The sequence below is a fragment of the Dermacentor albipictus genome, chromosome 4 (assembly GCF_038994185.2).
Source record: "Dermacentor albipictus isolate Rhodes 1998 colony chromosome 4, USDA_Dalb.pri_finalv2, whole genome shotgun sequence".
In the NCBI taxonomy this organism is placed as follows: domain Eukaryota; kingdom Metazoa; phylum Arthropoda; class Arachnida; order Ixodida; family Ixodidae; genus Dermacentor; species Dermacentor albipictus.
The window spans coordinates 113,449,512-113,473,837 of record NC_091824.1 but is presented as its reverse complement, the minus strand read 5'-3'; the positions used below and the strand labels follow the sequence as shown (position 1 = coordinate 113,473,837).

Sequence of the window (24,326 nt, the reverse complement as noted above, 5' to 3'; positions counted from 1 at the left end):
GTTTCGTTACGGGAATGAAAAATTTAGTTTTATTCCTTCCATCTTCAATTTCTATGTAATAATAATTACGGTTTTCTATGGAGTTTCACCTGAGCAAAACTAGAGGGAAATCTCGTGCTGTGATCGTTCAACCATCACGGGAATGAAGAAAAGTACAGGTTACGGATTGGCATTCTGTTGACTGGCGAATTAGTATACAAGTATTTTTTTTTTTTTGGCAGTTTCGGTTTCTCTCCAAGCGCAATTGCTACAACTTGCAGTGGGACAGTGCGACGCAAGTGTTTCGTCCTGTTGCTCGAAGTGGCAAAAGTGCGCTCAGCGAGCGCCTAGGCCGAGGTCGCGGTGTGGTGTCGCAGCCCTGACGAGAAGGTGACCGCATCGTAAACTCTGGAAGAAAGTGTTTTCACCTTCGCTTGTTAATTGTGTTAGGTCGGCGCTGTATACGTTACAGGCTTTATGTAACTTCAGAAGAGCAAAAGGAAGGCACTACTCTGACAAGACAGACTCTTGAACATCTCGTGGCTCAATCAAATTTTTTCGAGGGCTTCATTACGCATTGCTCGTTTATGAGCTCGTTTAAATGTATGTTTTAGGACTTTGAAAGACAAAGCTGTGGTAGAAAACGTTGCTGCTTTTTGGCCTTCCGCTATCGCAAAATGGTTAAGTGCGAAGCCACGCCATAACATCTGCTTGCGGCCGCTTCAGAAGGTGTACGTCAATATAAAATGTAATGAAGCATACTCGTAGGAGGCCACAAGCGTCATAGCTAGCACTGCGTTAGATATGTTTAAAAGTTCTTGAAGACTTTCAGCAATCATGACAGCCAAAGCGGCCTTTCGAAAGAGCGAGAGAGTTTGCAAGTGCCTGACGTCGGCAATGATGATGAAGCAACATTTATTGGGCCCCAAAAAAAATCGGTGGTGCACGCAGGCACCAGATGGGGTAGTTCCCTAGTTACGGGACCCATATGTTCCCAGTAGCTCTTGGGCCCTTTCCGTCAGCGCGAGCTGAATCGGTAGGGCGGGGCTGGATAACAAGGTCTCCCATCGCTCAAGGGGTTGGGATTCGGGGTGTAAGTGGAGGGGGGGGGGGGTGTCTTGAGTTCTTTGTACTCTGCCAAGACGTGCGGCAGGGTTCCCTTTTCTCGTTTACAAAAAGTACAGAGCATATCGTGTTTCGCAAGGTGCATGCGGTTCATTAGTACGGGATGCGATAGCGATCCCGCCTGCGCTCGACGCAGGATCGTCTGTTGTTGCCTGGTGAGTTTGGGGTGCGGTTCTGGCAGTCTGCACCTTTCATCTGGGTACATTCGGGTAATGTCCCAAAAGCTGGTAACCGGCTGCGGTAGCTCTTCCAGCTCACGTGGTCGGCCCGGATTGGCATTTCTCGGGAATGGTTGTCGGCGATGGTGTCGCCTGCTACATACGAGTGAGCAGGTACCCCCACGAGCTCTATGGCTCTTCCCGGGGGCTTGCGCTCTTATAGAATGGCTCGGGCCGCGGAGGAGATTACCCCCCTGCTGAAGCTTCCGTAGGCTGTCTTTGAGCCGGTGACTATGGTCCACGCTCAGCTGTGCGAGGGCCACGGCCGCTTCTTCGGCAACTGCGGGGTCTGTTGTCTTCAGGGACACGCTGACGATCAGCCTGTCTTTTGACGTAGACAGAAAACCATCGCTTTCGAAGCGAGTAGGCGTCATAGCAGACGACACTTGTAGCATTCCTCTCAAAGGCGCAATACTTTTTAACAATACAAAATTTTTATTTCCATTATTACTTGAATATTTTTATCTAAGTTCATGTACGGTTGTTATTATTGTAAAAATAAATAGTTATTCTTCGGCGGTAAATCTGGAACAGATTTGTAGAAGAATGCATACCCTTGGGTGCACCGGTGGTAAACTGCGCTTCCATCTCAATGTCACACAAAGTTTATGTAATGTGTTGTGCATTAAATAAGATAATTTCGAATAAAAATTATAATTTAAGCTATAACATTTGAGTATAGGTTTGTTTACTGTGCCGCAAGCAAACACCGCTAGTCTAAAGATCGAAGTCAATCCGAAGCCTATATTTCCCATCATTCCCATGTAGGTTCAGGCAACGCGCAAAAGAGCCCACGTAGATACTAGCGCCACATTTCCCTCTAGGCTATTTATTTAGAAACTCTATGTGTTATTCATAGTGAAATATTTCGCGCGCACAATTGACAAGGACACTGTCAAGGGGGACACACGAGCGCTTATAATAAATAATAATATACACTTTAATAATAAGAAGAAGAAAAGAAAAGAAGGAAAAGAAGAGAAAGAGAAAGAAAAAAAGAGAAAGAAGAAGAAGAAGAAGCGGCTTCACTGGAAATTCGGCTTTGATTCAGGAACAGCTACGGAAGAAACCACTTTGTTCTTATCTTCTTTAATTACTTTGACATACCTTCATAATTATGTATCTCGAATCATTTCTTCTCGTAGTTTTATAAGACTAACATTATGCTTTACATTTATCGAAGCCCTTGCTCATATGAGTTTTTTAATTTTGAGGCTGTGAATTATTTAGGCAATAACTATATAATTACGCAAATATTCGCCATTAAGCTATAGTGGGTACGAGCCACACAAGTTGGCTGTAAGACTTGTTACGTCTTTGTGTTTATTAACTAAATAATTAGTTAATTCATGACGCCTAAGAACGCAGGAGCAGTTGCACGAGCGCATTCTCACGGAAGCGCCGAGGGCCGCCAACGAGCCAGCTGTGGAAGAAGAAAGAGCGGCAGTTACAACGGGTACAAATTTATGCAATACACCCTTGGACAGATCGCCAGGGTTACCGAAGAACAACGATACGATGCTTTAGCGGCTTGCGCCACAAATACGCTGGGTATGAGCCGCTCTTCAATGAACCTCTCGCTAACATGAATCAGTGGTTATGCACTACTGAATGCGCGGCAAGCGAGAGAACGATTCTCAGCGTTCGCAGGCACCGGCGCGCCACGCTTCTCGTCTCGGAGATCACGCGAGAAGTTCTCGGCATGGCCACTCGATGGCGCAGCATGTCTAGAAAGAAGCCGGTAAGAGCATCCCGGGCCACATGACGCGTTTCTTAGCGTTTGCCAACCACCGGTGCTCCATGCATTTGGGAGGCCATGAGCAGGCTTCGGGGCGGCGGCGATAGATGGCGCTGAGTTCTAGCAAATCGTAGAGTTACTGTATATGCTACCACAGGTAGCAGAGTTGCGCGTAGGTCCGCCATCTTGCCTGGCAAGCAACCAAATCTATGCGGCGAAGCCGCACTCTGTTTTTGCAGGCGACTTGCCTACCGTATTGTCGATCGACCGTGGGCGCTTTTGCATCGCTTGTGGACTGCTTTTCCGCCTAATCGCAAACAAAGTGCATCGAAACAGCTGACAATAAGATCGTCAAGAAAAGGCGCCGAGATCGGTCCCCACCGAAGCTTATGCCAAGCGTATCCGCCGAGTCCATCTGCACGCTCTCGGCGCGTTTAGGCTCAGGAATCAAGAAGTCTAACAAGGATAAATCACCATATTTCAGCTTTCGCATCAGTGTCCTTAAATTAACACAAGTAGCATGCGCGCACAAACAGCACAAGTAGCGATGAGCGCCGATGTGACGCGTCATGAACACAGGTATGTGCTGTCGCCGAAGGATCACAGTCCTAGCCTGCGCTTCTCTGACGAAGATATATGAATAGACAGACGTGTCGACTGAAAGGCATCGCTGAACTAAGAAAACTTTGCATATCCTTCGCGTAAAGAACAACAAACGGCTATCCAAATCGGTAGTAACAGCTAATACAGCATCCCGGGTCGGTGGTTCATTTAGGACTTTTTTCGAAGTTAAAATGCCAATCGCAAGTGAAAATCGGTGTTGTGGCGCTTCCGAGCAAGCTACTGAATATGGACAGCAAAATTTTCTTTGTGGTACAGGCGTGAGCTTTAGTTGCTGGGCGATAGCGCATCTACCATGACTGAGCGAGACTTCTGTGAAACTAAAACTGCTTCTTGGTCCTTGACATAGGAAATCTTGCGCCGATGTTGGGCTTCTGGCGTGGCGTAGTGCTAAAGTACTGGGCTTGGGATTTGCAGGTCCGACGTTCGAATCCTGGTCGGAGCTTTTTTTTGTTTTTTTTTTAATGCGCCAAGAGGCTCTCTGTTTATTTCTGTTCTCAAAAAATATATATACGGTGTCCATGCACCACGTATTTAACGAGCTAGAGCTGTTTTTCGCACCAGTACCCAGTGCCTCCCAGTACGCCGCGCCTGCCCAGCATCCAGCGCGCGGCACTGGGCCCATAATCCGGCGCTGCACTGGACACCGGATACTGCCTGCTTATGTGCCAAAGCTCTCAACGTGTAGGCAGTCTTAAATATTACTGGTGAATAAATGACCAACCATTAGTATTTCGACTCTGGTACGTACCCCAATAAATTTGCTGTAGAAACGTACCCACCTACTAGCAGGCACTGGATATCAGCCACACCTTCAAGTGCCACTTCATTATGTGCCTTTTCACTGCAGGGATTCGAAAAGTAACCTTCTGTGGGAGTGTAGTGAAAGTTTTTCTCTCACAGGATTGACATAGCTACCATATGGGTAATAATGCAAAACACATTAAAGGCCCTTACCGTATGGTAAATAACGACATTAATTCCTCTTGCATCCTGCTTCACATAAGCAGTAGTAGATGAAATATCTTTACTTAGTTGTGTAACCTCTTTTATGTTCAGAAACAGCAACCAGAGCAGTGCATTATCCTGAAAATGTGAGCTGGCATTTTTATGACAGTTCTGTGAAAGCAGTGTGGTGCATGGGTTTGAATGGGATCGAATAAAAAGCTTTTCCGCTTTCAGAGCGATTCGTGCAGACGGGAGCAGAGCACCTGGTCATTATATCATTCCGATGGGACTGCGCGGCCACTGCGATGAACCAACTGTGAGATACGCTGCGCACGTTGTGTTGTTTCTCCGCAGCTAGCGCGCACGCGAACAGCGAACGCCAAGATCGGCCGGATTCGCTTTGAATTTGACTGGCGATAACTTGTGTCAATCCAGTTCGCTGCAGCGGCGGCGTCGGGAAATACAAAAATTGGCCCGGGCGTCTGCTTCTCCGCAATGCACGGTTGCTTGACTACCACGTGATGACGCTCTGCCAATAGGGGCGCTAGCGGCGTGATAAAACAGACGCGCAACTCTGCTACCTGCGGTAGCATATACAGTAACTCTAGCAAATCGCAAAAGAGGAATTAAAACCTACCGGGAGCCAAGCACTGAAGCAACAACTGCACCAAGCCGTGATCAGATGTGCAGGGTCACGTGTTGTGACGGATTTCTGACAGAGCAAAGAAGAAGGGAATGCTTTCTGTTAGAGTTGGCTTGAGAAGTCTGGTGGCGTGACGTAATACTACCTTCTATATTATCCCGTTTCCCTGTGATAGAGTCTTGTATGAATATATATTTTAAATGTGCGCGAACAACTCCTTTTAATCAATAGTTCTCCAAGTTATTTATTTTTATCTCAGCCTTTTTACCTTTAATTTACTTGCTATTCAACCTTTATCACATCCCTTAGCCAACAGGACCACGTGAATTATGCCACTGTGAATGAATTCCTGTTATCATTTCGCTATATCGATACGTGAACGTTTGCCAACCCGTCATAGTGGGTTTCAGCCACGCAATAAAAAAAACAATTAGTGCTGCTACGCATTCGACGACGACGACGAAAAGGACGGAGACCCCGCTGGCTGTAACGTCGTAAGTCTGCAGTTTCCCTTAATCTTCAGCATTCTAAAATAATAATGGAACATTTGGCCCACGGCTATTTGTTTTCTTCATCAGCAGGTGCAGCAGCGGCGGCGAAGTCCCGATGCCCATTCCGACAACGTCGTGAAATTAAAGAACAAGGGCAAAATTTGCCGACGAGGTTCCGCCGTAAGGAACCTCCGGTAGCCTCGGCCGAGACCACCTGACGCAGGACGCCGCGGTTGCTCCCCTAACGGTGAGAACGTGTTCACTTTATGCCTATACACCCGTGTTTATACGCAGCCCACTGCAATTATCGCACACTTCAGCACACAGATGGTCGCAGCAACGCGGTGGGCTTTTGCGTGTTCACACTGTTGCGATTGGCGCTGCTCCTTACGCTATTACCCTCATTGCCTTATCATTCGCTTCATTGCGGTAGTAAAGTTATGGACACTCCTGGCGCATTTTTTTCCGACGCCGTCGCCATAATGCTCGGTATAAAGTCCCAGGGTGATAACACTGTCGAAATGCGTCTATGCTGTATGTGCAAGTGAAAGCAGGCGACGAAGGCCCATGATGGCGGCTCAGTCAGGCTCGCGAGAAGGCGGAAGGCGAAGCGCAAACGCGCAGTCTTCCGTTGAGCGAAAGGCTGTGGGGGGGAGGGGGGAGAGGAGGAAATTCCGGCGGATAATGTTGACCTACAGCAAGTGCGCAATTCGCGACCAGGACCAAGGGGAACTGATAAACGCGGCTCAATGTCTCGCGCCATGTAGGAAAGTGGGGACGCAACGCGCGAGAGAGAGGGGTGACTTCGACTCAGCCAACACGTGTGCAATTTACACCGTCGCACGCCCTTCATCTTGAAACAGATGTATTGCGTTGAAAGGAATCTACCTTGAAAGGGATCTCTTGCGTTGATGCGTAGACCGTACGAATGTCACTTCTCTCGCTGCTCACACCGGCGTTTTGACAGCGAGTGTGTGCGATCTTCGAATGTGATGTGTTCATGATTGTTTGTGCGCACAGACACCATGCTCTTTGATTCAGTTAGTAAGCGAATGTTTCCAAGTTTATACGGCCGACAAAACTACTATCCTTCGTATAGCTGTCTGCTAACTTGCTATCGCAATCGGTGCTTAGCTTTTCAAACTAAACTGCGACTTTTTCAAGTTCGTTTTTTTTTTCACATACTTATGTTCTCCTCCCATTGCAGTTCCATCGCTCGAGCATCATGGGCGTCTTGCTGGTGATCCGTGAGCAAAATCTTTCTTTTCCTAACTTGACAGACATTTCGTAAAGCCCTGACGGTGCCTTCCGCAAACACTGCTTAATATACGAATAATGCTATGTTCACACTACGGTTGTAACGCGCGTAACAGCTCTTTTGGCGTATCGAACGTAACGGCTGTAAAAAACGTTACGGCAGTTAAGCCGGCACCTTTGTTCACATTTACTGCTGCTTAAATTACGGCTTTTACAACAGGCCAATCAAATTTGGAGCTGCAGAATCGACGTCACCAGCGGTCCAATATGGCTCCTGTCAACATGCGAGCGCTGGCCGAGATCGAAGAAATTCACGCTCAAAACAAACTTATAGTCATGTATTCAATCGCCCAAAGACGACGAAGGCGACGCAGAAGGGTTTGGGTGCGGCAAGTATTTCTCGACAGGGCCGTGGACGGCGATTTTCACAACCTTTTCGCCAAGCTCCGAGTTGGTGACGCTGCGATGTTTCATAACATCATGCGCATGTCGCCCCAGCAGTTCCGCTTCCTTGAAAACCTAATGAGACCACTCATCGAAGTTCGGAGCACGCATCTGCGGCCATCGATTTCCTCGGCGGATAAACCAGATGAACTGAAAACAGTCTCGCAAGGCGCACTGCAAAAATTTTCACGAACACAGCCAATCGTGCGCACGGAATAACGGAATGGCACTTCCCGCGCCCGGAGCTGTCTGCAGACGGGAGGACGGAAGTGTCGTCACCGGTTGTTGAAAGCCGAAAGCTTATCGGTCATTGGCTGTGTCGCAACGGTCGTAACATAACAGTCGTAAATGTTGCCGACCCTTTAACACTCTCACCCACGATTTTTGCGAGAATTGCGCACGTTGGTACCTTTACGTTCGCTGTCTGAACTAGACGCATACGCTTGTTGCGCTTCCGCTTACGTATGTTACGAAAAATCGGCGCCTTACGAACGTAGTCTGAACATAGCATAATGCTATGTTCACACTACGGTCGTAACGCGCGTAACAGCTCTTTTGGCGTATCGAACGTAACGGCTGTAAAAAACGTTACGGCAGTTAAGCCGGCACCTTTGTTCACATTTACTGCTGCTTAAATTACGGCTTTTACAACAGGCCAATCAAATTTGGAGCTGCAGAATCGACGTCACCAGCGGTCCAATATGGCTCCTGCCAACATGCGAGCGCTGGCCGAGATCGAAGAAATTCACGCTCAAAACAAACTTATAGTCATGTATTCAATCGCCCAAAGACGACGAAGGCGACGCAGAAGGGTTTGGGTGCGGCAAGTATTTCTCGACAGGGCCGCGGACGGCGATTTTCACAACCTTTTCGCCAAGCTCCGAGTTGGTGACGCTGCGATGTTTCATAACATCATGCGCATGTCGCCCCAGCAGTTCCGCTTCCTTGAAAACCTAATGAGACCACTCATCGAAGTTCGGAGCACGCATCTGCGGCCATCGATTTCCTCGGCAGATAAACCAGATGAACTGAAAACAGTCTCGCAAGGCGCACTGCAAAAAGTTTCACGAACACAGCCAATCGTGCGCACGGAATGGCGGAATGGCACTTCCCGCGCCCGGAGCTGTCTGCAGACGGGAGGACGGAAGTGTCGTCACCGGTTGTTGAAAGCCGAAAGCTTATCGGTCATTGGCTGTGTCGCAACGGTCGTAACATAACAGTCGTAAATGTTGCCGACCCTTTAACACTCTCACCCACGATTTTTGCGAGAATTGCGCACGTTGGTACCTTTACGTTCGCAGTCTGAACTAGACGCATACGCTTGTTGCGCTTCCGCTTACGTATGTTACGAAAAATCGGCGCCTTACGAACGTAGTCTGAACATAGCATTAGGCTAATATTACAGAAATGTGGGGCTGGATTCACAAAGCTTTTCGTTCGTAAAGGATCATTTCCACCGGCCCGGCTCCTTCGGTACTATTATATTCAGCACTAGGATTGGCTGAAATTTTATCTTACAAGCAATTCTAGCTTACGAGGGACTGAACGTCGAGAACTTGAGGGATTATTAGAGTGCATTTGGTTTTTGCAACAGAAACAGAATTGCACTTTACTTGTAAGATATCGTCGGATACGGAGCTTCAACAAATATTTCAAAAACAAATATCACGCAGATACAACGCGCATGCCGGAATCTATGCTAAGTGAAGCTTTGTTGATGCAGGTAATTCAGTCATATTTACCTTATCTTCATTTTCGCAGCTATGCCCCGTGACTACCAATAGTGAATACTATATTTATTTATATTCATTTTAGCCACGTGAAATTTCTCTGTTTTAGCCTTTAAATAAGCTAGGAGAATCCAATAAGTTGTTTACACGGAAGAAGATGATGCGCTCACTGGGATCTAATACCATGCTAACTCAATAGGATCTAAAGCTTTCATATATGTAATGGTATATACTAATATATCCTTCCCACAGCGGAGTACTATATATGCTCTCATATTGTGATGAAAACTAAACCTAAATTTAATTTTAGACTAAACTGCGATCTGATTACCAGGCACGCCGTAAGGGGGGACTCCAGATTAATATTGATCAATGATGATGAGAGCAGTTAGCAGAGAGATCAAAAGATTGAAAGAGGTCATTGCTGAATTCAACTGGTTATGTGGCGCAAGAAATGCCCGCTCTGAAGCCGAGTCAGACGTTCGTGAAGTACTGATCTTGTTCTAGAAGCTCATTATTGCGCTTTAAGACGTCAGGTGAAAGTTGTAGAGTGATCTTTTGGGTCCAGCTTAATTTTACTGTGGCCCTGAGAAAACCGTGTCCATCGCGCACTGGAAGGGTGCAGGTGCCGCGCTCAGCGAGACTCGCACAATTTTGATATAACAGAGGCCGTCCGGCGGGATGAGCGCGGTCTTCTTGGGATCTCTCTCGCCGAGTTTTATTTGTCGGTAGTCAGGTTTGAGATAGATCGAAGTAAAATAGCGTCCCAGAGCCGGTTCGATGCGTCGTCTATCCGTGGGCGGGTCTATGCATCCTTCGTTTTGATTACGTTCAGGCGACGACAATCGACGCAGGAAAACAGGGTTCCGTCATATGTTTTCACGAAGGCTACAAGAATGGCCCGCGGGCTCCTTTAAGGCTGGGTGATTTCGTTGCTTGATGGCTTCTCATTCCCGCATCGAAACTTCGAAACTTAGTGCGGGCTCTGACGGGGTGACCGAGCGCTTGCCCCGGTTATTATACGACGTTAGTAACTGATGTTTGTCGAATCTTCTCTGACGCCGGCAAGTAGTGATTGTTTCATCGAAAGAGATTTTTGAGCTGTTGGGCAGATTTGAACTGATGTCTACGGCTGGTTCACGAACTATGGCCGTCATGGCGGATGCTGCAGAATCGAAGATGACAAACGCACGACTAGCTTCCACTATTTTCTGAATGTATGCGATCGTCGTGCCCTGGGTAAGGTGTTTGTACTCCTTGCTGAAGGTTGTCACCATCACTTTCGTTGATGGAATAACATCAAGTCGAGTAATCGCTTTTATGACGCGAATTTCACGGTTGAACAGCGGATTTTGGTGTGCCTCAACGACACCTTCCACTTTTGCAGGTGTTTCGGTGCCAACGTAAATGATGATACTGCAAAGAGGCGGAACGCTCACTACAATTCCGAGCACACTTAAAGCTTATGGTCACTCCGCGAGCTCTCCAGTTGTCTCGCTTGGCCTTCGGGTAGCGTTATCGACTCGGACTTCGGGTCAAATATTGTGCCGTGTTGGTTCAGAAAGTCCATATCGATAACTACATTTCGCGAGCACGGTTGGAAAATAACGAAGGTTGCAGGGTAGGTCCCGTCATGAACGGTAATTCTTGCAGTGCATATTCCAGTAGGCGTTATAAGGTGTCCTCTAGCGAGATATGAGGGCCGTCTCGTGCAGTCTTCACTTTCCTCATCTTCGCAGTGAATAAATCACTTGTAATGTCATGATGGAATATTAGGCTCCTGAGTCTACAAGTGCTGTGACTTCGTGTCCACCGAGAAGCAAATAGAGGTCAATTGTTTTTCACCTTGCATTGCACTTAGGTCGCTGCGTTGAGTCACAGCTATGTCGTATGGTGTCGCCCTTGTTAGGCCCCGTATTCAGATCTTCTCGAATCGGAGTATGTTCTATTTCAGGTTTTTTTCTGGATCAAGAGGTGAGACCGCGCGGTGTGAGCTTGCTCTTTGTACACTACGATTGTGAAGCTTTGCAGGAAGCCTCTGCAAAATGTCCAGTGTCCCATGCTGTTAGGGGGAATTCTCGATTTTCTTACCACGACCTCGTGGCGTCTTCCAAGTAGAAGTACACATGGCGCAACCGCTCCTAAGTGTTCCATTTGCTGAATGTATAAATTCTTTCAAAAGTCTTAAGCCTGGTTTCGCGGTCGTATGACGAGGATCCGCGGATAATAAATAAATGGCTCCCTTGCGTGCTATGGGTTGATGGTTACAGGGGATGCTGCATCCTCCATCGTGCTCGTTGATTTGACCTTGGTTTTTCTGGTCGTTTCGGGTCGAAGTCTGTGGTCCAGGGGCATGTTTTGTTGCCTTCGGCTAACTCGAACGTCAAGAGCGGCGCTGGCGTTGTATGCGTGGTTGGGGCTACGGTCACGGCTCTGAGGGTGTGTCCTGAACATTAACGATGAAGCACCTCAGCCAGGTATCACGTTGTTGTGACAGTGACAAACGACGAAGAGTTCATACTTTGAGTTAGGAATTTAACGTTTCATAGCGCGAACTAAGACCCAGCAAAACAAGTGACACTTAAGCACAATGATAGCGGCAAGGAAAGTAGGCGATCGCCGAGAATCTGATATGCAGGTCAAGTGCGTCGACTCTTGTGCATGACTCGTCGAAAGTTGCAGCGTAATCGTTGGTGCTTGTGCAGCTTTATGAAGATATACTACGATTCACATCGAGCATACAATCTGATTACACAAGATTAGGCGTGAACTTACGCGACGGATAGAATCAACGCTAACATTCGAATAAGTTCCGAATCGCGCAGGCGCGGCTTGCGTGGAGCGGTAAGGTTACGTTCGCGGGTGAAATCAACACCACCTATTTAGCACAAGGCATGTTCACTCCGATCCATGATGCCGTGCAAGCTTGCCCGACTGCCATAGAATCTAATGGGGACGCTCCCAAGTATGCCGCGGTAATTTTGATGTCATAGCTTTCGTGATGCCAGCCTGGTCAAAGGAAATTTCTGGACAGCTATCATGAAGTCATGGATTTCACTGAGCAGGCCTTGTGCGATCTAAGTATCATTGGTGAAATGCAGCTATCAGAAGAAGGATAAATAAGTACACGTGCCAATAACGTAAATGCCATCAATACTTGCGCTTGCCTTCTTTCTGAAGGCTCAAGAGTGCCCGGGTTTCTTTCCACATCTCCATACAGCAATATTAGCAGATCAAACACTATGCCAAACACAAAAAGCATCGCGCTGACACATTCATCTATGCTAGCCAGCATATGTAGCGCAGGCACTCAACGCCACTAACCCTTAGGCGGGGCTGCGGAAGCAAGCAGCCTTATTAACTTTACTCACCTTGGTAAAATAATTGTAGAAAGCACATGGCTGCATTGATGTCCTACAGCCGCACAGACACGCCGAGTTCCCTCTATCGATCGAGTTGCCACCTTGCCTGACGAAATTGTCCGTTATAACCAGGACTGGCCTGGTGCACCCAAGGTCGTGGGTAGGCGAAAAAGCTACTGTCGCCGCACTATATTGTCACGTGGTAGCGGACGTATAAAGAACACACTAGCAATACTGCGGAAGACGAAACTAACTTTTATTGGGCGAACCCGTGCCCGCAAAAACAGGTTACACTTAAAGAACGGCGACAGCGGCGAACACAGTCGGCGATCGTCGAAAATCTTATCAGCGGGTCGAGCGCGTCGGCTTTTATAGATCAGTCGTCGAATGTTCCAGAGAAATCGCTGGGACCCGCGTACCTTCCACAAAGTTCTACACCATTCGCGACGCGCATACATCCAATCAGAATACACAGGGTTCGGCGACAACAGACAGCGGATAGAAGCATCGATAAAATTCTGGATATTTCCGCCACATGTAGACGCGTCCTGTGCTGAGCGATAACATTCCTTAGACGGTAAAAGCGCTCACCCGTAAAAGATAAACGCGTTCACGCGTCAATATCCAAGAAGGCCTGCGTCTAAGCGAATGGGCAGAGTGTGATCGGAAAGCGATGCCTCGGTCCGGTCAAGCGAGGGTAGAACCCTTCCCACCGGGAATGATGATAGCGAGGCGCGTACACTAACCTGGGTAAAGAAACTTGGTATGAAGGGATGTCGCACCGCCTGTTTCATGTCAAGGATGTGCTCTTTTTTTTTTTAACCGTTTCCCGAAGCATCGCAACAATCCCCTTACCCACCCTGCATTTGAGATGTGGCACTTTCCGACTTATTTATGTACCTCACTATAAGAATGACAATGCTATGACATGCTACAAGATTCAGTTAAGACATTGGAAGCGATCTTAAGTAGATGTGAAGATGACTTCACCCATGTTATCATGGCTTAGTAAAAAGGGAGGGACCCGTGCCTTTTTTTTTTTTTTACTTGGGACCATAAAGAAAATGATCAATATACCGATTGATAATTTTCAGATTGAAGGATTTCAGAGTTTAGTGGAATAACCCCCGCAGAAAATTGACTAAATTAAATGTATCTGATTTGGTCCCAGATTAATACTTCACTTGTCCAATGTTTCGAAAGGTATTTTAGAGGATTGATGGGGTTAGTTACGTACTCTCAGGGGCGGGGGGCGTTAGAGAGAGGAGTGGTTATGTGGACAACAAATATGTATATGAGCAGGAACACTTTATTACCAGAGTTCATCAATTGCGGACTTTCAAATACGTGGGTGTTGCATGAGATGTGCATTTATGTTGCATGCATGTTTCAATTACTTGTAGAAACGTGTGGTACGACAACTCTTTGCTGTGAATAATTTATATTGACGCTAATAAGAAGTTTCGGTGTGTTTAGGTAAACTTCGTGGAGCCACATAGTGGGAATACCAGTGCGCGTTGCAGCGCGCACAGTTTTTCCGAGTGGGTAACAGCGCATCAAGACACTTTCCGAGGATTTCGCGGTTTGTTGATTGACATATTTTGCAGCGCCAATTTAGATGTCCGATCGCCTATATTTTTCAAGGAAATAGTGCACATTTTCGCGTGCAGGACACGGTAATCGGGTAATCACTCATGAAGCCGTAATAAGTCAAATACATCGTGAGTACATCATAATCCATTGTTAGATAAAGGCGCCTTTTACTCATGGCCACCTTTGCCACTGCGGTTCGACGGCAGAACCCGCAAAATACCGACTTTTTTTGCAACATGTCATTACTAAAATTGATATTCCTATATGTTTGGTGCGCTTGAAAGCCATTTTGTTAGCCTAATAAATATCATGTAGTATGTTCTAGACGTAAGCGGAATAATTTAAGGTACTTGAAAGAGCATTTCGTTTTCCTTGCAGGCGCTTTTTATATTTACATCATCGTGGATGAAGTTCTGGATATGCTGATGACCTTCAATATCGTGCCTTCCATAAACATACTGGACGCCCTTGGCTTCGGCACAGCAGGAGTTCGTTCCGGAACCGTGGCGTCGTGGCTGCAGTCTCTTCATCAAGGAGGTGCCACCCCCAGGAGAGGATGGTTCGCCAGCCTTCAGCGATGGGGCATGAACGGCGGCGTCCCGACACAGTGTCAAAGAGCACTCAAAATCGTCGGATTGTGTCTGCTGTTTCTGGCACGGGATCCCTCATAGAGCAGCACGGCGTAAAGTGGCAACCCAAGAAAAATGCTCAGCGTCTGCCGCTGCCGACGGGTGGAGCTGTCTTTGCCGGGTTAGCCATACCCTAATGAATAAAATTTCTCCAACACTCGGTAAGGGCATGCACTTTGGCATGACTGTAGGAAAGCCGGAGGAGAGTATGACCAATTTTTGGTATGACAAACGGCGAGGAAGAAAGCGCCAACGAGTGAGGAGAGCTCCTGAGCGAAAGCGACTGAGAAGCGATTGATGACGTTGCACGCTGTCTCACGCAAACCTCATTCCCGCTGCAACCCACGCGCCAGCGTGTGGGGTTGTTAAACCTATTTTGCTATTATCGTAAGGACAGCAATCGAATCTTACTGGAGGCGGTGTTGGCTTATAATAAATATTGCAGTCGGTGTGCAAGTCACAAACGGGCACTACGAAGGAGTGGCCAAAGCGCATATCCAGCCAAGCACGAGGTCGTTCGTGTTGTGCGTATGCGTGGTCGTGTAAAACCTCCCTGTCACGTGCGAATGTGTACAGGTAGGCCAGCTGACCAGATGTCTGAACAGGCGCTTTGTCAGAACAAGAATGATCTAAAAGGTTTCATAGGTCCGTATTTGACGACACATTGCAGAGTCTGCGCGTGCTAACTGTTTGTTCCTGACAACCATGGTTTTGCTTCAACGCAGAAACACTGTTTGGGCTTCGGTCATCGCACCCGTACTGAGCTTGTTTACACCCCAAATTGCTCAGCAAGATTTATTTAAGAGAGATTGCATTGAACACATAGCTCAATATAATATGTCCCATGAGATTATGGAAGCTTGTTTTATAATGCAGAATCTGTACTGTATCTATGAACTACGTAGAACGACTTCCCACTGGTGGTGTTTAGACTTGGTGGAACCTAATGGGCACATTCCATTTTCAATATTTTCAAACCATATTGCATGACACTAATTACGTTATATATACTGAAAAAGTATTCAGGGCACTCTCGAACACCTTTGATAGAAAAGGAAAAACAGATATCGGCTGACAATATGTCATTAGGTGTTTATAACATCCTTCTTAAATTGGGCACACTCGGGTAATTTTGGAAGATCTGGAAAGATACCGCGTTCAAACATTATATTTATGATTCAGAAAGAACAAGAACATGATAAATCACGTGTATTACACGTATTAAATATCACCGATTTTGAGCGCCTTAGATTCTGTTGGCACAGTAGGTGGTGTTCAGCAAGAAAATTTGGCGTTTCATTCATGAGAATGCGTTGCCGAATAGTAATGCTTAATTATTAATCCCACAGGTGTGGTTCGGCACCTTCCCCTCAATGCTTTCATTGCAACGAACACGAAACCATTGAACATTCCTTTAGAGAGTTTCGTAGGTTGAACGTGCATAGAAAACGGCTTCCGGAAGGTCCCCTTCGCCAAGATGGATGGGTCATTAGGCGCCCTGTCATACTGTCTCTTGCGCGTCGGCACTATAGGACACTGCAATAGGAACGTATGTGATGCCATATGTAATTTTGTAAGCGAAGCAAAGAGCGTGTCATGTCAATTTCATTGCTTTCCTTTCCCCAATATGAACACAAAAATATTACCTTCAAATTTTAATATAATAGTCTGAAAATTGATAATAACGACTAGTATTCATTTATTATCATTTTTAAATTGCAAAATTCTATCCGAGTATTCTTTCCTTCTTGCCTACTGCCGACCCATTCAATGCCGATCTCAAGTGGTGGGTTTAGCCCCATCCATGTGTACCAAATAGAGGCAATAAATACGTACCAAAATTTGACGCAAGAAAAAGAATAAAAAGAAAGTTTCTCTTGCTGTCCTATCAAAACTCTCCAAGCTGTCCAGGCTGTCGCAAGCGAAGCTTGCGATATTGGGAAGACGCCCCGCCATGGTCAATGTCCGCTCGCCTCGTTCTCCGACCCGGTGTTTCCAAGCTGGAACATGCTTGGTGGTTTGGCTGAATTTTGGGTAAATTTGAGCTAGTTATCTTATCTTATATTTGTAGGACTTATCGTGCTGATGTCTAAAAACCAGGGTGTCTACCAAGTTGACATTTCCAAATTCCCTTAGTTTTCCAGGTTTTCCCTGAGTGGCTTCGTAAGATTCCCTGAGTGACAGAGAACTTTGTTGTATTTCAAGACGGGTTGACCGTTGCTGTCACTCTCTAGTAAGTATTTTAAGAACAAAGAAAAACGACTTATTCCAGTTTAATAGGAAGGAGTAGTATAAAGAAAACATAAGGGAGGGGTTAGTGAAATGTAAAGCAATGTTTCAGTGTGGGCTATTTTTATCAATTGATAGCAAGCTCATTCGTATAAGGCCAGAAATTTCTCGCAGGTAATATGGTCTCTCACAACAGCTTTTAAGTAAACCTCAACTGTTCTCACATACTCTCAGCCCACGCACTACGCCTTAGTGTTGCGTGTCACTGCTTTAAGAGCTTATTTTGTTTGTACGAGGGTCACCTTCATCTCGGCGGCAGCCAACACTTCATTTGTGTGTGTGTGTGTGTGTGTGTGTGTGTGTGCGTGCGTGCGTGCGTGCGTGCGTGCGTGTGCGTGTGCGTGCGTGCGTGCGTGTGTGCGTGTGTGTGTGTGTGTGTGTGTGTGTGTGTGTGTGTGTGTGTGTGTGTGTGTGTGTGTGTGTGTGTGTGTGTGTGTGTGTGTGTGTGTGTGTGTGTAAGCTTAAGCTCCTTCAAAGAAGCAGTGGCGCGCTTCCTTTCCCGTTCATTCTTCAGTGCGTAGGTCCTTTCTGTTCTCTCCCTTCTGCCGTGCGTTCGCCCCACAGACCATTTGAAGCATCCTCTTCGTCAGTTGTACAGTCAACGTCTCGGACTCCCTAGGCGCCACGAAAACGTCTGAAAAAGAGGACCGTTCGAAAAAATGAATGCGTATATTTTATTTCCCTTAAGGGACCCCTCACCAGGCCCTATAAGAAATTGTGGTTATAAGCTGGAAGTTGTTACGTGTCCTCTGGGAAGCGTTCTGCCACAAAAGAAATTTCAGATCAGCTCATTAATAGCCGAGTAGAAATATTTTAGTGCCGACTACCCATGATTTCAGGAGGTGAGCTCCACTGTCAAGCAATACACCTTCTCCACTCGCCCCGTCTAACCTCCGCAAGCGAAATTCCTTTCCTGCGTTCTCCCACACCGGACCTCGAGGATCGCGTGATACATACGACACGGGCTCCGCCTTCATTTTGTTTTCCTCCTCGCGTTTTTTTTTTTTCATTTCCTTTCTTTCTTCTTCTTTTATGGTGACGCTGCGCACTTGCGCTGACGGCATCCCGCGCGAGCTGTTGTGATTGTCTCGCTTCGCGCAGCGCACGATTTTGCGTACTGTGTACGAGGACACCTGACTAGCTGCGTAAGTCAGTGCGACACGAATACTGAGGCAGACATAAGCGTATGACAGAGCATGATCCCGCGCTTTCGGTGTCTGCGCGGGTGATTGCACGACGTGGGAACAAGCAGATGAAACGGAAGTGCATCTCTCTTGCTGCGGTGCGAAGTAAAATAAGAACTTGCAGACATTCGGTTTGTGTGTTTTATTATTTCTCTAAGCTTTAATTCGTCTATTCAAGCAACATATTGTTACGGGAAGGAAGAAGCGTGCGTCTATTTACAGATGGCTTTTAATGGCTGAGCCAGCAAGCGTAGAGCAGCGATAATGCTACACTCTTCTTCGTCGTATCCAAGGCCACCATCATCGTCCTCCTTTTCCCACATTACCGACTGTGACATCACCCCCATCGGAAAAAGCACCTTATTGGTGCGGCTCATTGGTCAGAGATAGGTAGGGTTTGAGGCCGCTGACGTGGATGATGTCAGAGAGAGGTGAAGGCACCGTGGCATCCAACGGGGACACTTCATACGTGACAGGGGTCACCTGGCGAAGGATGCGGTAAGGGCCATAGTATCGCGAGAGGAATTTCTCCGAAAGACCAACATGCCGAGTTGGATACCAGACTAGCACAAGGGCACCTGGTTCATAATGCACGTCGTGATGGCGCTGATCGTAACGGCACTTCTGGCGTGTCTGTGAAGCAGAAAGACGAATGCGGGCAATCTGGCGTGCTTGGGTCGCTGTGGCTATGACATCCCGAGTGTACTCTGTCGGCGAGTCGAGTGTGGTCGAAAGGAGAGTCTCGAAAGGCAAAGTCGGCTCACGGCCGAAGAGGAGATAGAAGGGTGAATATCCAGCTGTGTCGTGGCGCGAGGAATTGTAGTCGAACGTGACAAATGGTTGAACAATGTCCCAGTCGCGATGATAGGAGGAAACATACATTGCTAACATGGCAGTTAATGTGCGGTTCAGGCATTCGGTAAGACCGTTAGTTTGAGGATGGTAAGCGGTAGTAAGTTTGTGTTTAGTAGCACATGATTGAAGTAGGTCGTCTATGACTTTGGCAAGAAAGTATCTGCCGCGATCGGTGAGAAGTTGACGAGGTGCACCGTGGTGCAAGATAACGTCGTGAAGCAAGAAATCTGCGGCGTCTGTGGCACAGCTGGTCGGTAGGGCTCTAGTAATGGCATAGCGTGTTGTATAATGACATCGCGTGTTGTACAGGCACTTAGTACACGAAAGTTCGCGGGTAAGTTTGTACGGGGCCGTCCCCAGCTGGCTGCCATCTCGTGGCATAGCGATCTGTCAGTTAGCGACACACTGGAGAATACACGACGCGGATCATTTTGGCTCGAACCGTGCTTGGCGCCCGATTACATGGCTTGTGGGCTCGTATTACAGCGGAAAGGGAAGACAAAATGTAACTTCGGTTGGCGGCTAAGCGTGGCCAAGAATAGAGAGGTCTTACAGGGCAAGGGAGAAAAAGAATTAAAAGGGTCGATGCCGGCCAATCACGGGTGCGACGAGACCTGTGAGAATTTCACGAGCAGTTACCACACTATGCACCGTGCGAGGCGATTCAAGGCTTCTTTTGGCTACCGGCTTTAGCGCGCGTGGTCTACCGAATGAAATACAGACACAGGGGTTTTGCACGTGGGCTTCTAGTCATTCAATCGATATCTCGCGCCGTGCGCGCCTCCGCGGAGTAGTGGAGAGTCAGCCTTTGGCGAAATTCAGAAAGAAATCATTGACAGTACTTCTACTGCAATTTCAGAATGATAACGCCAGTTCAATTAGTTCACGGCTTTTGTACACTTGACCCCTTTTGTTGTAAAATATCGAAGCCCAACGAAGAAAAGGAAAGGGCGCAATTGTAGCCATGGCGCTTTTTGGATGCTCTCTCCAAAATCCAGCTTCTCTTTTCCCCCAAAGAAGAACTACCTGAAGTTATTGCTGGAAATATGAGGCGTGGTACAGCTCCAGGATGTCGACCCCCCCCCCCCCCCCCCCAAAAAAAAAAAAGAGACAGTTCGGTTCGGGTACAACCAGCAACCTCAAGACTAGCTGGTTTAAAGGCGAAGCTTAAGCGTCCTCCAAATTTTCATCCGGCTGCGAGCGTTCTCGCACTTCGCCCCCTATCGAAATGCGGCCGCGGTCGAATCTGTAACCTCGAGCTTAGCGGCGCAACTGGGCTACATACAACGTCGGGTGGTGATACAGCAGGGACAATTAAATATACAACGTTTGTTGTCTTCCTAAGGCTGTCATTTATAAAACTAAAGCTAGAAAAAAAAATACAGGGAGTAATTCCGAGAGCACCGTGCTACACGAGACTCAGAGCGCGAGAAAACGAACGAAAATGAAGCATGTTTTCACATAGTTTGCTATCAGCGACTGCCTACCTTTAAAGGGCCCCTCACCAGAGGTCTGACCATTTTGAGCTGACAAGAACATAGCATACACTGCGTGATAGCGATCGTGTCTGCAAAGTAATACGCCGCTACGCACCGCGGAAAGATGTGAAATTTCAAACCGAACGCCGTTTTTCCTTCTCTTCGCGGCCGCTGCGTTCGATGATGATGATGATAGCAACTTTATTGTCCCCTACTCCCTGTCCCTGGCACACAGGCCTAGAGGGCGAGGGCCGGGACCTCCGCGATTAGAAGCAAGCAAAGAGGTCTTGACTCTTCGCGGCTTCTTCAGCCAGGCGGATGGCGTGTTGCTGTGGAGTAGGGTCCTCGCTCCACAGCGGGGCTTCCTAGGCCTCTGTTTAGCCCCTGGGGAGCTAGCGCATTCCCAGATTATGTGGTCGAGGGTCCCTCTTACCCCACAGTGTTTGCACTTATCGTTTTCTCTATCATGTATAACATGGTATGCCCAGACCGGGTTTACGAAGTTCCCAGCTTGCAGGCGCCGCCATGCGACTGCCTCTCTATTGTTTAGACTTTTATCCGGTGGTGGCACCAGTCCCCTGCGTAGCCGATAATTTTCGACAATCTCCGTATAATTTTGCAGACGCTCGTCCATGTTCCGACAACTCGTGGGCCGCGTCTTTGCCAGGAATGGACGTGTGTGTGCGTGGGGGCGTTGGGGGGGGGGCACCGTTTATAGATCGGGGTGGGGGGGGGGGGCATCCAAATTATATAGCTAATTTTTCTGTTTAGCCGTCTACTGGCAAGAACCCTTGCCGCTTCCGGCGAGATCCGACCCTTTCCAAAATTCCAAATGGCCGTTTTGCTATGGCTAATTATGAAATTTTGCTTCCATTCCGTCGCGCTCGAAGCCGGAGGATGACGTACGCCCGTCCCTGCGGCAACGTACTCGAGTCCGCAGTGTGACGTCGCCCGTGGTGACACGTGACTTGGAGAATTATTCAAGACATCTGTCATATGCGCGATCTGTTGCTTGAATTGATGGATTGATGTTTAGAGAAATAATAAAACACACAACTGGAATGTCTGTTGTTTTCTTTTTTTTTTTTTGCTTCGCACCGAAGCAAGAGATGTACTTCCGCTTCGTCTGTTTGTTCGATCCCACGGTCGTGCGGTTACGTGCGTAGGTGCCGAAATTATGCCATTTTCTACCGTGCTCCAGCGCGTGATCGCTCTGGATCCGCTTGTTCTGCCTCAGTAAACGTGTAGCACTGAATTATACCGCTAGTCACGTTTCCTTGTGCACAGCGCGCAAAATCGTGCGCAGCGCGAACGAGACAACAGCTCGCGCGCGACGCCGCCAACGGAAATGCGTAGCGCCGGAGAAAAAAAACAAGAGGAAAAAAATGAAGGGGGGCCCGTGACGCATGAGTCACGCGATCCTCGAGGTCTGTTATGGGAGGACGCAGGGGATGATTTTCGCTTGCGAAGGCTAGACGGGGCGAGTGGATAGAGCGTCTTGCTTGGCAGTGGAGCCCGCCTGTTGAAACCATGGGTTCGCGGCACTTGAAAACCACTTGAAAGTCCACTTGAACACTTTTTGCGGCAGAACGCTCCCTAGAAGACACGTAACTTTCAGTGCATGACTAAAATTTGCTATGGGGCCTGGTGAAGGGTCCTTTAACGCAAGAAATAGGCTCGGGGACTCCATCACGGCGACGGCGCGCAGTGGGCGTTCACTATACATATTCTGTAAAAAAAAAACGCGTTTGTAAACAATTCTGTGCTTTCTATTTGGCCCAAGAGTATTATTTTGACAGCCGTTTCGGGAGTACTTACAGAAATGTCCAGGAGGGCTCCCGCGTGGTGTTTTTATTGAACGCCGACAGCCATTGAGGAGCGTGCCCTCATACTACGCAAGCGAGGCGCTTCCGATAGATGGCGGTTCCGTAAGTACTCGCCGCCAATAGCCGGAGCACAGCAGACGACTAAGGCGGGTCCCCCGACTGACGTCACCAGTCACGCACGAGGCTACTGTACCCCTACTACTACCCAAGCCCATTCTCGCACACAACGCAACTCGTGAATCCTAGCAGTATGCTAGTGGAATGCACGGAATGAATAATTATTTCGAAGAATCATTTATTTATTGAGCACCAGTTGTCACTGTATGTGCTTGAACTGTTTCATGCTGAACCGGTGACCATCAATATATCTACAGTCAGGTTTTGGTTCTGGCATGTTCCAAGAAATTCGGTTTGGGTTCACTTCCGGCTAAAGTTCCTGTTTGGGCAAGGATTTCAGTTCGGGTTTGGTTCGACACCCTGCAGAACTTGACACATTGCGTAATTTATGAAAGGCATTGCAAATAGGATTCGAAACAATGTCCTGACGGTAACAAGAATGCAAATTTACTGGAAAAATCCTTACGTCCTTTTTTTTTTGTTAGTTGCCGGTCACCATGCTGACAACGCAGCTTGTGCAGATATATCAGCTCTTTGAATATTGTACGTGACGAAATCAACAGCAGCACTTTATACACTAGTCACAAAAACCTATTAAAATAATAATAACAATAATAATAATACTTCATCAGTCACACAATCAAGCATTGATGTTTTTACAAGCTGATGTTGAGGCACTTTTTGATTAGCTATCGGATAACGAAATGTATGTAAATAAAGACAAAACCACGCTAGTATGCTTTAGAAATCCTCACAAGAGAGTCGAGTTCAGAGAAGTTATTGTACTTCATGGCAGCTCATGTACAAGGTGTCAATGTTCACCTATACCATTCTGTTCTACTGCTGTTAGGTATATTAATTTGGAATTGCACTACAATGTGAAAATATCCTGGAATGCTCACGTGCAGGACACATAGTTAAGTGTCTCACTGCGTTCTGTCGCATCATATCGAATTAAACCCAACAGCTCCATTCATCTGCATACTACTGTATTCAAAGCCTTGTGCAAATCTTGTGGTACAGTATTACTGTGTATGCTTCTTGCTCTCAGTCACGAGCTCAACAAATTAAATAAGTTTTACATATGTCGTTGGCTAACATGTATGGTACAAACTGTGATGGGTTAGACTCTATGGTATTTCAAAAATGACAGCAGCTGAAGCTCATTTTTTACGTCACTAATACTAGTAGTGCTTATATACTCCTCAGTCCCTGTGACCCCGAATTCGGTCACCGATTTAAGCGTGTGTAGTTAGTTGTTAGAGCCAGGGATCTCTCTCAATGTGAATTAGCTGCATTTTTGTGTACTAGTTTGTGCACCGTGCATGAGATGGCAAGAACAGTTGCAACCAAAGATGGCCTCCTCAAGCAAAAGCACTTGTCTTCAACCTCACGTTTATTCATTGTCGTTACATCATGCTTTGCAAAGCTTTTTATGTTTTGCAAGCCTTTTCAAAAAAGTTCACAGATCACACGTGTATAATTTATATGTAGAGGATGGGCGGTTTATCGCAGCTCAGGAGACTAACTTTGATGTCCGCAATTGGGGCCTGTGGGTCTTGCTACTTTATGGCTTCCAGCAAAATATTTGACATACAAAAAGGTTGAGGTATTCTTGCAAGGTAGCCATGGCAATTTTTCGGATCCGGGAAAATCTCAAGCTTAATTTGTTGATGATGCTGAGGGTTGTGGCAGTGCAGAGATGGAGAGCAAAAACAGGGGTCATGACATTGAAGTCAACACACATTTCCCCCGGCGACTAGCAAAGGCACACCCCAAGTGGAATGAGTGAAACAATT

General features: G+C 47.2%; 2 long non-coding RNA genes across 3 annotated transcripts in view; one reads left to right on the top strand and one right to left on the bottom strand.

Moving 5' to 3' along the window:
* The window catches only part of LOC139059286 (uncharacterized), a 35,349-nt gene extending 22,443 nt beyond the window's left edge, over positions 1 to 12,906 (bottom strand). The window contains exons 1-2 of the long non-coding RNA XR_011514052.1: positions 12,566 to 12,906; positions 5,267 to 5,341 (exon numbers count right to left, since the gene is read on the bottom strand). This is a non-coding gene — a long non-coding RNA (uncharacterized lncRNA). The remainder of the gene's footprint in view (positions 1 to 5,266; positions 5,342 to 12,565) is intronic.
* LOC139059283 (uncharacterized) lies at positions 5,616 to 14,943 on the top strand. 2 transcript variants are annotated; one of them, XR_011514046.1, is made up of 4 exons: positions 5,616 to 5,766; positions 5,851 to 6,010; positions 6,971 to 7,010; positions 14,528 to 14,943. It is a non-coding gene; the product is annotated as an uncharacterized lncRNA (long non-coding RNA). The 2 variants fall into 2 exon arrangements; XR_011514047.1 differs by having other exon boundaries at positions 5,684 to 5,766; positions 5,854 to 6,010.
* The last annotated feature ends 9,383 nt before the right edge of the window (positions 14,944 to 24,326 follow it).